This window comes from Lolium rigidum, chromosome 6 (assembly GCF_022539505.1).
Source record: "Lolium rigidum isolate FL_2022 chromosome 6, APGP_CSIRO_Lrig_0.1, whole genome shotgun sequence".
In the NCBI taxonomy this organism is placed as follows: Eukaryota; Viridiplantae; Streptophyta; class Magnoliopsida; order Poales; family Poaceae; genus Lolium; species Lolium rigidum.
The window spans coordinates 302108578-302119819 of NC_061513.1; the positions used below are offsets into that span (position 1 = coordinate 302108578).

At 42.9% G+C, this 11242-nt stretch overlaps 1 long non-coding RNA gene across 2 annotated transcripts; it reads left to right on the top strand.

Moving 5' to 3' along the window:
* Positions 1-4270: 4270 nt before the first annotated feature.
* Positions 4271-7612, top strand: LOC124661678. 2 transcript variants are annotated; one of them, XR_006990259.1, is made up of 3 exons: positions 4271-4947; positions 5247-5728; positions 5899-7612. It is a non-coding gene; the product is annotated as an uncharacterized LOC124661678 (long non-coding RNA). The 2 variants fall into 2 exon arrangements; XR_006990258.1 differs by having other exon boundaries at positions 5247-5322; positions 5642-7612.
* The last annotated feature ends 3630 nt before the right edge of the window (positions 7613-11242 follow it).

The following is an 11242-nucleotide window of genomic DNA, read 5'->3' on the forward strand; positions in this document are numbered from 1 at the left end:
GGTCATCCAAGGGTTCGCGGAGGTCGTGGAGAAGATGGCGGCGTGGCGCTCAGCCAATACTGTCTTGGCGCCAGAGGTTGAAGAAGAAAATGCCGTAGCTGTCAAAGGATCATATTTACCATGACGGGCAGGCTTTCTTGGACGAACTGGACTACCAAGAGTTGGCTTTGGCGATTGACCAGGCTCTGGATGAGTGGCGCAAGGAAGCGGCCGGGTGCAGCAGCGAGATCCACTACCCTCGAATAGGGTTTCGTCGATGACATGGATTTGATCTTCTTTCAATCGTTTGATGACGCTTTGTAAGAGATGCATGCATATCTTGTCGGGTGAAGCTAGCCATTGAAGAGATGTAGACATGTGGTAGAAGTAGTATTTTTAATATACTTAATTTGTTAGCAGCTTCCAACGTTGCAAGAGGGGAACAAACTCTTGTGTTGATTTTGTACTTTTGTAAGCTTGACGCCGGAATCATCATGTATCCAACACGTACTGATGCATATTTCTGTTGATATATTTCTACTAGAGCCAAATCTGTCTTTCTTCAACAACATTCCTGTCATGCGGTGTTGACCATGCAACTTATATTTCCTCTCTTCTTTGTGAACTTCAAAATGTTGATTTTTTTCTCTGAAACAAATTCATGGATGTTCATCGTGATATGAGATGTATATATATTCCAAAGGGTAGCTCTCAAAATATGACAATGCCCTTCCTAGCGCACACAAAAGAACATTTTGCGTCTATCAAATACTACCTCCATTCCAGAAAAGATAACCTATACTTTTTTTTCTAAAGTCAAACAGCATATATATAGTTTGACCAAACATGTACTGTAGAATAAACAGCTAATATTTACAAGACCTAAAAGACATGATATATAAGTATCTAAAGGTGTATATGATGCCCTCCATAGGGGCTCTCACAGGCGTTTGGATTTTGGGCCGTCAGATCGAGCTGACGTGGCGCGATCTTGGCCGGCCGTTATGTCCAGGGCGCGAGGCCCTCGCACGAACCCACGTTTTATCCATGGGTCGTGTAAAGTCCACCTGGCCCGGTCGTGCGAGAGGAGACGCCCCAGCCACACCCACGCCCGCGCCCCTTCGTTCTCCCTCTTCCTCGCGAGAGGCGGCGGCTGCTGCGCCTCCTCCCCCAATCCATCGCCCGGCGGCGCCGCTCCGCCTCCCTTGCCGCCACCCGTCCCTCTCCTCCTCCACCTCTAGCTGCCATTCAGCTCACCCAGAAACGGCGGCCCCAGCTTGACGTCGTCGTCGCCTGGAAACATCGCGCCCTCCTGCTCCCGTCCTTTCGCCGTCTTCCTCACACGAATGGCCCACGGCCCCGACTCGGCCGGCGTGCTGCTGCACCGCAGGACAGCCGGTGAGTTCCCTCGCATCTCTCTGTATCCCTTTTTCTTTTCTTTTCTCTTTCTCCGTAGAAGAAGCCACTTCTGTAGATGCAGCAAACCATGGAAGCTTTGCTTCTCCTTGGACATGGAGAAGCACCGTCGGCGGATTCATTACCCGGTGCCGCCGGCCATCACGATCTCCCGTCCGTCTCACCGCCGCTGCTCCTCCGCCCCTCGCCTCCTCTCCTTTTCGTGGGGAGCAACGAGTGCGGGTCGACAACGACGGCCCCTCACGTCGCGGACCCTTCACCCAGTGCCGGCTACTTCATCCCCACCAGCCAGCCACCTCGCCGGTACGTCCGCCTCCACCTGTGCGTGCAACGTGAGATGAGGTGCTCCTGATCTCCTCTTTTCCTCTTCCTCCTCTCCTTACATTTTGATATCCCCTCTCCAGTTCACGTGTGATGTGAGCCAAGGATGAGAACTTTGTGAGATAATACTTGAGCTGTGAGTATAGATATGGGAGCTCTAGCACACACACACATCCACATCAAGTCAAAGTTATTGTGTAAATGGAAGCACAACTTATTATCTGAAAGTGATCAAAATGATGGCTGACGAGAGAAAGAACTATAAATTCGAATACAACCACTGCCTCTCTAGCCAAATTATAAGACACATAAGTTCCCTGTTTGTGCCTTTTGCTTGCAGTCTAAAATAGGAACCGTTTCAAATCTGGAAAGCTAGTGCCATGGTCATTATTTTCAGATATGGCGCATGTTACACACTACACATAATAACTGAAGAGACTGACCTGGTGTTGCTCCATAACATATCTCCCTGTAGAACGTTGATGTGCTCAACATTTAGCTTGATAAACTACACTCCCAGCAATAAATCTTCTTTTGTGAACCTGTGCAGTAGTAGCCTGGGTGATATGACAGACACGATGACATCAATAGAAAGTTAGCAAGTAATTAAATGAAAATATTGCCTGACCAAGTGACCATGCATGAATGCTCTTTAGCCTTACTGGTTGACTGAGATGTAGCTCCATTGAAATGGAATATACCTGCCCAGTGCATAAGCTTCAAGAACTCAGGCTCGTGCTATTTTGAGGTTCTGAAGAAAAGGATATTGTGGTGATGTTTTAGCATTTGTAGGATATGACTATACGCTGCAAAACTTGTACTACAGGTATATGGAATTTTCCAAATATTACTTTTAAGATCAAACTAGCAAGGTGGCCCTCGCAAATGCGAGGGCATCACCTTATTGCTTAGAAGGTGTTATATATGTTACCTTCATATTATTTAAATTAAAATATTATTTTCTCTTATTTACCTACCTAATTGCAAAAATATAAGTTATTTTAGAAATCAGCATATTTGTATATTTGACCTTTATTTCATATATAAATGATTTACTATCTCATAAATGAAACATATTCGTGAAAATTTCGGAAGAAAATCTTTTGTAAGTCAGTCTAGCTGTTAGGACTACATCAAACAAACATGTAAGTTCATTCTTTCTTTTCACCTTTTGTTTTCATTTTTAGTTTAATATAAAATATGTGAGTTCCTTTTTTATCTTCTCCATTTGTACCATAAGCGAAGGTGCAATTATTGCTACATTTGCAGTTTTGCTGCTATCTTGCAGGGAGTCCAAATTGCAATGACGCACTTCCTCTTAATTTATCTACCTAAGATGGTATTAAAGTTTGGGGAATTCTACGGGTCGAAAGTGCCCGCGTTTTCCCCGTGGAGCGCCAGCGAAGGTAATTAAGTTGCCATGGTATTTTTCATGTTGGCCCTACAACTTCTTTTAGATTCTTTCGATAAAAAACACTGATGTACCTATTTAAAGCAGCGCCCTCGATCGCATCGCGCCACCGCACTCCAAATCTCACGTTCACCCGATATCTTGGTCATATAATTTAAATTAATCATGCATATATTTTATTTCTTAAAACAACAAATAAACTATCGATATTTAATGAGTTTATTTTGTTTGCATATTTATAGAAGAAATTCTAGTTATGGCCTAGTTCAATGTGATCTCTCTACTTGGTGAAAATCTCCCACGATCTTTTCCTGAGAAATGAGAGCTGTTATTAGTTTATAAATGTATAACTCGCTCACATATACATGTGTTATGATCATATTTTTAGACCACGCATGTAGCAATAGCTATAGAGGAAAACTAATTTTTGTTATTTCACAGATGTGTATGTGTATATGTGTGTGCATGGACAGGATGTAATAATTAGCATCTCATTGGAAATAGATTCTAGAAATCAACCGTGTCATGTAAATAGGAAGAGACATTGTACAGTAGGACGTTTTCTGCTTAATTTCTATATCAGGAAAAGATTTTTGTGTCCGTGGAGCTGATGCGATTCATAACGTGATGGGGTCTTCTTTCCATGTCAAGGAGATAGCGAAGATTAAATAATAAGAGAAAAAAGAGACCTGGCTTAGCAGGCTACAATGAGTTGAGATATTCCTTTTTTAAATGGAAACGTACGTGTCAATGAAATCAGCTTTGTGTTGCACGCCTATTTATTTCTCACGTGACATGAGATATAAATAGGCATATTCCAACATGTTTGATTACGTGTATCCATATGGAGGCTTACGTGCCAGAAATTTTCTTTTGTACATATATATTGTTCTATGTAACACCTCTTATCTTTTAATCTGAGGCGTTACAATTAAAATCAACGGTTTATATTTTTTTAGTATATGTGGATTAACCTGGTGCCTCGAAAAACATCCTTATTTTGCTTTTAGTATATAATAGATGGTCCTTGCTTAGTACAACCAATATATAGAGAGAGACCTGGGGCTGTCATTTAATAGCCTACACGACGTGAGACATGGCATAAATTTGTACCTGTGCGTGCTGCAGGTGGGCATTTGTGCGATTTCGTGATGTATGTGCTACCCTCCTTGGCGTTGGCTTTTCCCCTGACTCTTTAACTTGTTGGAGAGGCTGATGGTTCCTGGAGTGTCGGTTTGATTACTTTTCCTGATTTTCAGTCGTAGGGAGCGTTTGAGTTTTGTGGATTTTATGCGCTGCCATCACTTGTATTATATAAAATATTTTGCAAATGAAGATCATTGTGGATATTACTGACAAATACCTATTTTAAGATGACTCTTTCAATTTATCAGGTCTGAGACATGCATATTATTAAAAGGGTGAGTTTTCTGACCTTGGAAGCCTATAGTTGTTCATATTCTGTGATTTGTTTTATCATCAGAATTGTGTAATTCATTCTTGAATTTCCCTATAGGTTCTTGTTTTCTATGATATATTCTCTAGAGGTTCTTGTTCTGCGTCTAGACAAAAATGATTTATGTCGGGCTTCATTGGTTACAACATGTTCACGAATGCGCCCTACTCCACATGATTGCTTAGTGATTAATATGATGATTTTGGTGATGTTGTTGATCTGCTTCACATTCCGTTTGTCAGAACCCAACTCATCTCCTACATTGTCTCCCCTTTATTGACCTCTTCCTGACCAGAGTACCCCCGTAGCATCTTATGAGCATCGGCTCTATCCTGCCACCTTGGAGCTCACTGTTGGCTTGCAGGTAAGTGTCTTCTTATCTCAGAGATATTACCCAATTAACATATGTGTACAGTTTTCAAACATTACTGAGCTAGACCAAAAAGGAAGTGTTACTGTTTCGTAGTGTGCTAGAAATAAGAATATTGCTATGTTAACTACACATGTGGCCAGGGAACTACTTATATATGATAAATTAAGTGCAGCATATACTGATCAGATGCAAGCAATAATGAATGATGGACATCATGAACTTTTACGAGTTATTCATTTTTCGCCTCTAATGTTTTGATAATCCTTTATTTTCTCTTCTCTTGGTTTTAGGATGTCGTTGCAAGATGATGATCGACTCTGAGATGGGATGCAGGAATTATTCATCGGTTTTTTCGGTTCCAAGAAAGTTAAATTCTTTCACAAAATCCAATCATGTTTTTTTGGCCTCTTATGACCATGATTTGTGTTTCTGGTTTCTTATGTCCATTCTAATGTAGGGAAAACCAGCTTTTGAAAACTTTCTGAACTTCTCATGTTTGATTGTATGGCATTATTTGGTATGTTTTGTGGTTCAAGGCAACATTGTTGGTCATATATTCTATATGTTGGATGAATTTCTCGTGGTGTCAGCGGAACTTTCATATTAGCATTTCGATTGAAAAAATATCTTATTTTCTGTTTTTCGTGGTAGTGGTCACAACTTCTGTCATCAATGAATATTGCAGTCTGTAGTTCAGAATCAAGTTACGAACCAGCAGGTGAAGTGTTGCAAGGCAATGATGGGGCATCAACATTACTGACGAGAATTAAAGGTTAGTTCTTAATGGAAGCACACTTAGCATTTCTTTCAAGGCAGCAACAATCAAATGTTTGAAATTGTTTCATTCTTTTGTTAGTTTACAAAATGTTACATCCGTTACAGTGATAGCTTATCATTTAGAAAGATAGGTAAAATTGGACATTGTATATTGCATATCTTCAGAGCTCAAATTCAGAGCATCATTTTTCTCCTTGGTGGTGGAGAGGAGTTAGCCAGCTGGAGCAAGATCAATAGTCCCAAACATACGTTGTCTAATGCAATATGCTTGGTCTGAACAAGTTACCCCCTATTCTTTCTCATGTGTAAATATATGAGAGGAGTGATTCTAATTTGAAAATATGGTTTGAATGGTAGAAACATCGGTGCCGGCTAATTGGGTCTATTAAACTTGTTATCTGTCTTATTTGCACCAATGTTTTCTTGTATACATAGTAGCATCCTTTTCCTGATAGGGTTATGCCTTAAGTAGCAATTTTGCAGAGCGTAAACCCCTTGTTGAGACACAAGTAACCACGAACCTCAATGTGCAGTGTGCACTTAATTTCTTGAATAAAGCATGCGCGATGTTACCAATTAGCTTGTCTTTAGTAGAACAATAATGCAATGGTTCCGCTTCATGTCCTTGACATCCTCTGGAAACAACCCATATTTATTTACTTGGTCAATTATTGTTTAGTGGCGGTCAGGAAATAGTGAAGGATTTGGTTCCACCTTTAGATTGCTTGATGCAGGAGGTCGGGGAGAGAGGGGTTGGTGCAGGAGAGTGTGGGGTGCTGAGGTCGCGACGCGACGACAACTCGACACCCGAACGATGGCAACGCGTCGCTCCTCCTCCTTGTGTGTGCCAGATGTGTATCTCGAGGGGCCCGATGCACACAGACCAAAAAGTGTACGTTTATGTCTACATGGATAAAAAATTATCTCTAGCGGCCTGGTAAAGTGATCGTGCGTCCGTTCGGATGCAAATATGGATGAAATTTGCGTCCCAAATGCGTTATTTGGTCCATCAAGTATTCATGTTTTTTCATGAAATTCCGTGTAAGATGAGTGCTAGAATTGTTGTTCCATGTTTCTTGATGGCGAAGCGCCCGTCTCTACCGCAGGTTCCTTGGTAGATGCAAGAATGACACAATACTAGGTTTAACTGATTCTCCTGTGTTTGTTTTCTCTAAAGCTTACAAACTCTTGGTTTGGCTTGTACTTGTCATATATGGTTCCCTTTTTTTCGTAGCCTTCTGCATCTTTTAGGAGTTCTGCACATAGTTTCTAATGTAGTTTATTGTGATTTATACCACATATTAAAGGCATCATAATATTGTTGTGTCAAACTCATATTACCTACACATTTTCAATTCTTTTATAACTTTTTGTAGGATTTTTTTATATGCATACAAAAGATTGACCAAATTTCTACGTAGTCATTTCACTACACAGAAACCCCCTGGCTATGCTTCTCAACATATTTCTTGTGTTTAATCTACCGGATAGAATAAACCAGCAAAGAACTTCTTGCTTCAGAGCCAACAATTTAGCTTTAGCCTTTGTTACCCCGTAACGTCCTATAGACTACGAGGTGTAATCATCATCGCCAAGCATGTGATCGTAACCTCTGGTGATGCGCTCTAATCCTAGCCTTTGTGTAATAAATAATGAATGCCATCGTTGTGAATCGTGTGTGGGCTCCTCTACGCATCATAACTATATGTTGATAGCTATTGTATTGTATTGTCTTCCATATTAGAACCATATGCTCATTACTGTTGTAATATAATTCCCTATTTTGATGATGTATGTAACTATTATGTAGATATTAATATTGATATTCTTACCTTCTATATTGCTTAGAAAAACACTATTAGTTGTTGTATAATCATCTTCCTGTTCTGGTTATGTGTGTTATGTTGACTTTGTTTTCTAAATCCAATAAAACGTAATTTTATTTATTCGTAGATCGGTACGAACTTTACGGGGTCGTGCGCCAAGGCGCACATCTAAATCTAGTATGGCATAATGCATTAGACGAATAGCTCAAAGTTAGCCTAGCTTTAAATTAACAAAGCCATCAATCGACTAGGAGAATTGCAACACACACCTGTTGGGTTACCGGCAACATGTTACAAGCGCATCAAAGAACACAAGACTACAAAAGGAAAGAACAAGCAGAGATACCGCTTGAATCAATCCGGGAGGTCCACATCTTCTTTTGCTCGGGGACGACATCGATAAGCTACAAATTGGCATACCTCACACGCACCGCACTTGCTGCCATCGGGACCCCAAAGCATGGACAAGAGCCACACATAATGCATAAGTTTGAAGGCAGGGCCTTCACAGGATACCTCCAAGGAGGAGAACGGTGGTGAAAACGTTCTCGTCATTGTGGCATAATCCTCGGTCGTGCAGGGCTTTCCCACAGGCCCCAAAACACCATCCTCACACCTCAAACATGTCACCAACCAACTATAGACACCGGCGACCGTCATTGAGAAGAAATCACCGGCGTCGCCCATGGCACACCGGGATACTTCACGACTAATGCAGAGAAAACTTCCACATTGAGACAAGATGAAAATAAGACAAGGAGGAGATGCAGACCAACAAGCCAGAAAATATGTGTTTCAAGGGAATAACTTGAAAAAGGGGACCGGCACCCGCATGCGTCTCCATCACCAGTGGTGGACACACCCAACCAGAGCTTTCACCAAGGCGCCATCCATGGCCTGGAGTCGACCGAAACGGTGATGTGGCTGAGAAGGAGTATCAGATACAAAACTTAGACAAATGTGCGGTGTCCCATCTCCAACCAGGAACACCAGCATCACACATGTATACCCAACGTGCGCGCTCGGGGAGATCTAACTCAACAGCCCGAAGCGAGGCCACACCTAGGCTGGGGTATGTAGATGTCAGATCCGTGCATGTTGCCTACCCCGGCAAACGTGGCTACCTCCCGACATGCTTGTTGAGTTGTGGTTAAAGGCTATAGCCTAGCCGTTGTGACTACACAAGATGAATAATGAATACTAGATAAATGCAAAGACTCGAGAGGACAAACCAGATGGAAAAGGGAAAGAAAGAAAGAAAGAAAGAAAGAAAGGAAAGGAAAAAACACATTATCGAATGTCGGCTCTAGAGGACAAGCATGTCGAAATGTCGACCACTTGCAATCTGGCATGCACGAACCTCGTCACCTCATGCACACGAGCCACGGTGGCGCGCGACTCATGTGTAACTATGCGGTGAATATATTCTTTCTTCATTGAGATACGATGTGTGCTTTTTTAGAAGTTGTTGGCTAGTCAGTGAATAGGCTAGAGCTACTATTGCTGAATCTCTTTGTGCAGTGGTGATTGCAAAAGTTGACAACTCGTGTAGTAGATGGCAATGCTTTGTTCCTTCGTCGGCACATTCTTCGGACATGAAGGCGAACGATAGGTACCTTCCTAGTTTTCACGTATCAAAGGAACAGAAGAATTATTGGTTACCCACATAATAATAATTAACAACAATTATCACAAATTTATACAATTTTATAGAAAAGAAGAAATGGTGGCTGGTTTAAATTTTTAATCACAAATTGTGACAATCTTAATTTTCTAAAAAAGACCAACCAGATTATTTTAGAAGGTTTTTTGTAGGTAAATGTTTTTTTTAGAAGTAGATGGCCCCTTTATTCAATAGAAATGTTCAAAGGTATACATAAACCATCAGGGGGCTTTACTAGCCAAACCCGACGTCCTACACTGCTAGCTACACCACTACGAGCCATCACATGAGCTTCTGAGTTTGAAAGACGGTTCTCGTGCTTGAAGGATATTATCTCAAAGCTCTTTGCCGTCTCCTTTATTTCCCTTAGGACCATGCAACATGAACCTGCAAATGGTTGGTCCAAGTTGGTAATAACGCCTAGGCAGTCTGACGCCACTGCAACTCGGCGAAGGTTTAGGTCTGCTGCGAGCGCCAGGGCTTCGCGGCACGCCATCGCCTCCAAGATAGATGGATCAGATATTCCCTCCACCGTCAGCGTGGAAGCGCCAAGGAAGAGCCTGTTTACCGCACGACAGACTGCTCCGAGGGATCCTCCAGAACATGTGCGAGATACTGCAGCATCTACGTTAATCTTCGCACAGCCCACCGGCGGGGCGATCCACCTCGGGTGCTTCACCTTCATGCCTCCCTTGGCTCTGACAGGTGACGGTGTACTAATTGCCAGGTCTCTGAGATAATTTTCAATAAAGGCATGAGTCGAGAGGGGACTCTGGAACTCTCCTTCAAAGATCACCTTCCGTCTGGCATACCAAATTTCCCAAAGGGTAATCGCTACCCTCGCAAACTCTTCCTTTGACAATGACTCCATCATCAGGAATAACCAGCTCTTGGCTGACGGAACTTCGGAGCAACTCACATGTTCAGCAATTGAAGCATCAGCCAGAGCACAAACACACCGAGCCATAGTGCAGCTAATAAGGGAGTGCCGCCAAGAATCAGCCTCTCCACAGATGGAGCACGCGCTCGTATCAGCCATGTTGCGATGGTGGCGCACATCGCTCGTTGGCAGAGAATGATGAGCTAGACGCCAAAGGAAAATTCTAAGCTTGGATGGGACCTGGATTTTCCATAGCTGCTGCCACTGTTTGCCCTCTCTAGCCGCACTGGAACTGGCCGGCCTAGACTCCAGCCAGTCCTCGCGTCTTCTCTTGGTCTGCACCAGTGAACCGATATACCGAGCGTACTGAGAGAATGCCAGTCTTCTCGTAGTGCCATGACCAACAGTCATCCAATCTTCGCGTGCTCAAAGGGATAGCATGGATGGCCTCACAGTCCATGGGCAGGAACAATTCCTCAAGTAGGTCGCTCCTCCATGTTGCCGAGGTAGCATCAATGAAGGAGGACACCAGCACTGGTGGGTTGCTTTTCCGGTTTCCAAGTGGACGCAACATAAAATCACGGGGGATCCAATTTGAGTTCCATGCATGTGTGCGCTCACCTGTTCCAATTCTTCTTACCAAACCCTGTGCCATAACATCTCGGCCTTCCACTAGGGCTCGCCACACCTGAGATGGTGAGGGACCCAGTGTCGCTTCCCGGAAGTCAGTAGTCGTGTAATAAACCGCTTTCAAAATCCTCGAGCTAAGAGCTTCTGGGTTTTGAAGGATACACCAGGCCTGACGCGCTAGCATAGATAGGTTGAAGAGCTCTATGTCTCGGAAACCAAGACCACCTGCATACTTGGGTGAACACAACACCTCCCAAGAGATCCATGCAGTACATCTCTTCCCTTCCTTTCTTCCCCACCAGAACTCTCGGATCATAGAGTTGATGTGTTGGCATAAACCTCGCGGAAATTTGAAACACGACATAGAGAAGGTGGGAATGGCTTGCAGTACTGACTTAATAAGAACATTCTTACCGCCCGATGCCATGAGATTCTCCAGCCAACCTTGTACATGTGTCCAAATACGATCTTTGAGGTACTTTAAATCTCCATTCTTGGCCTTGCCAATGT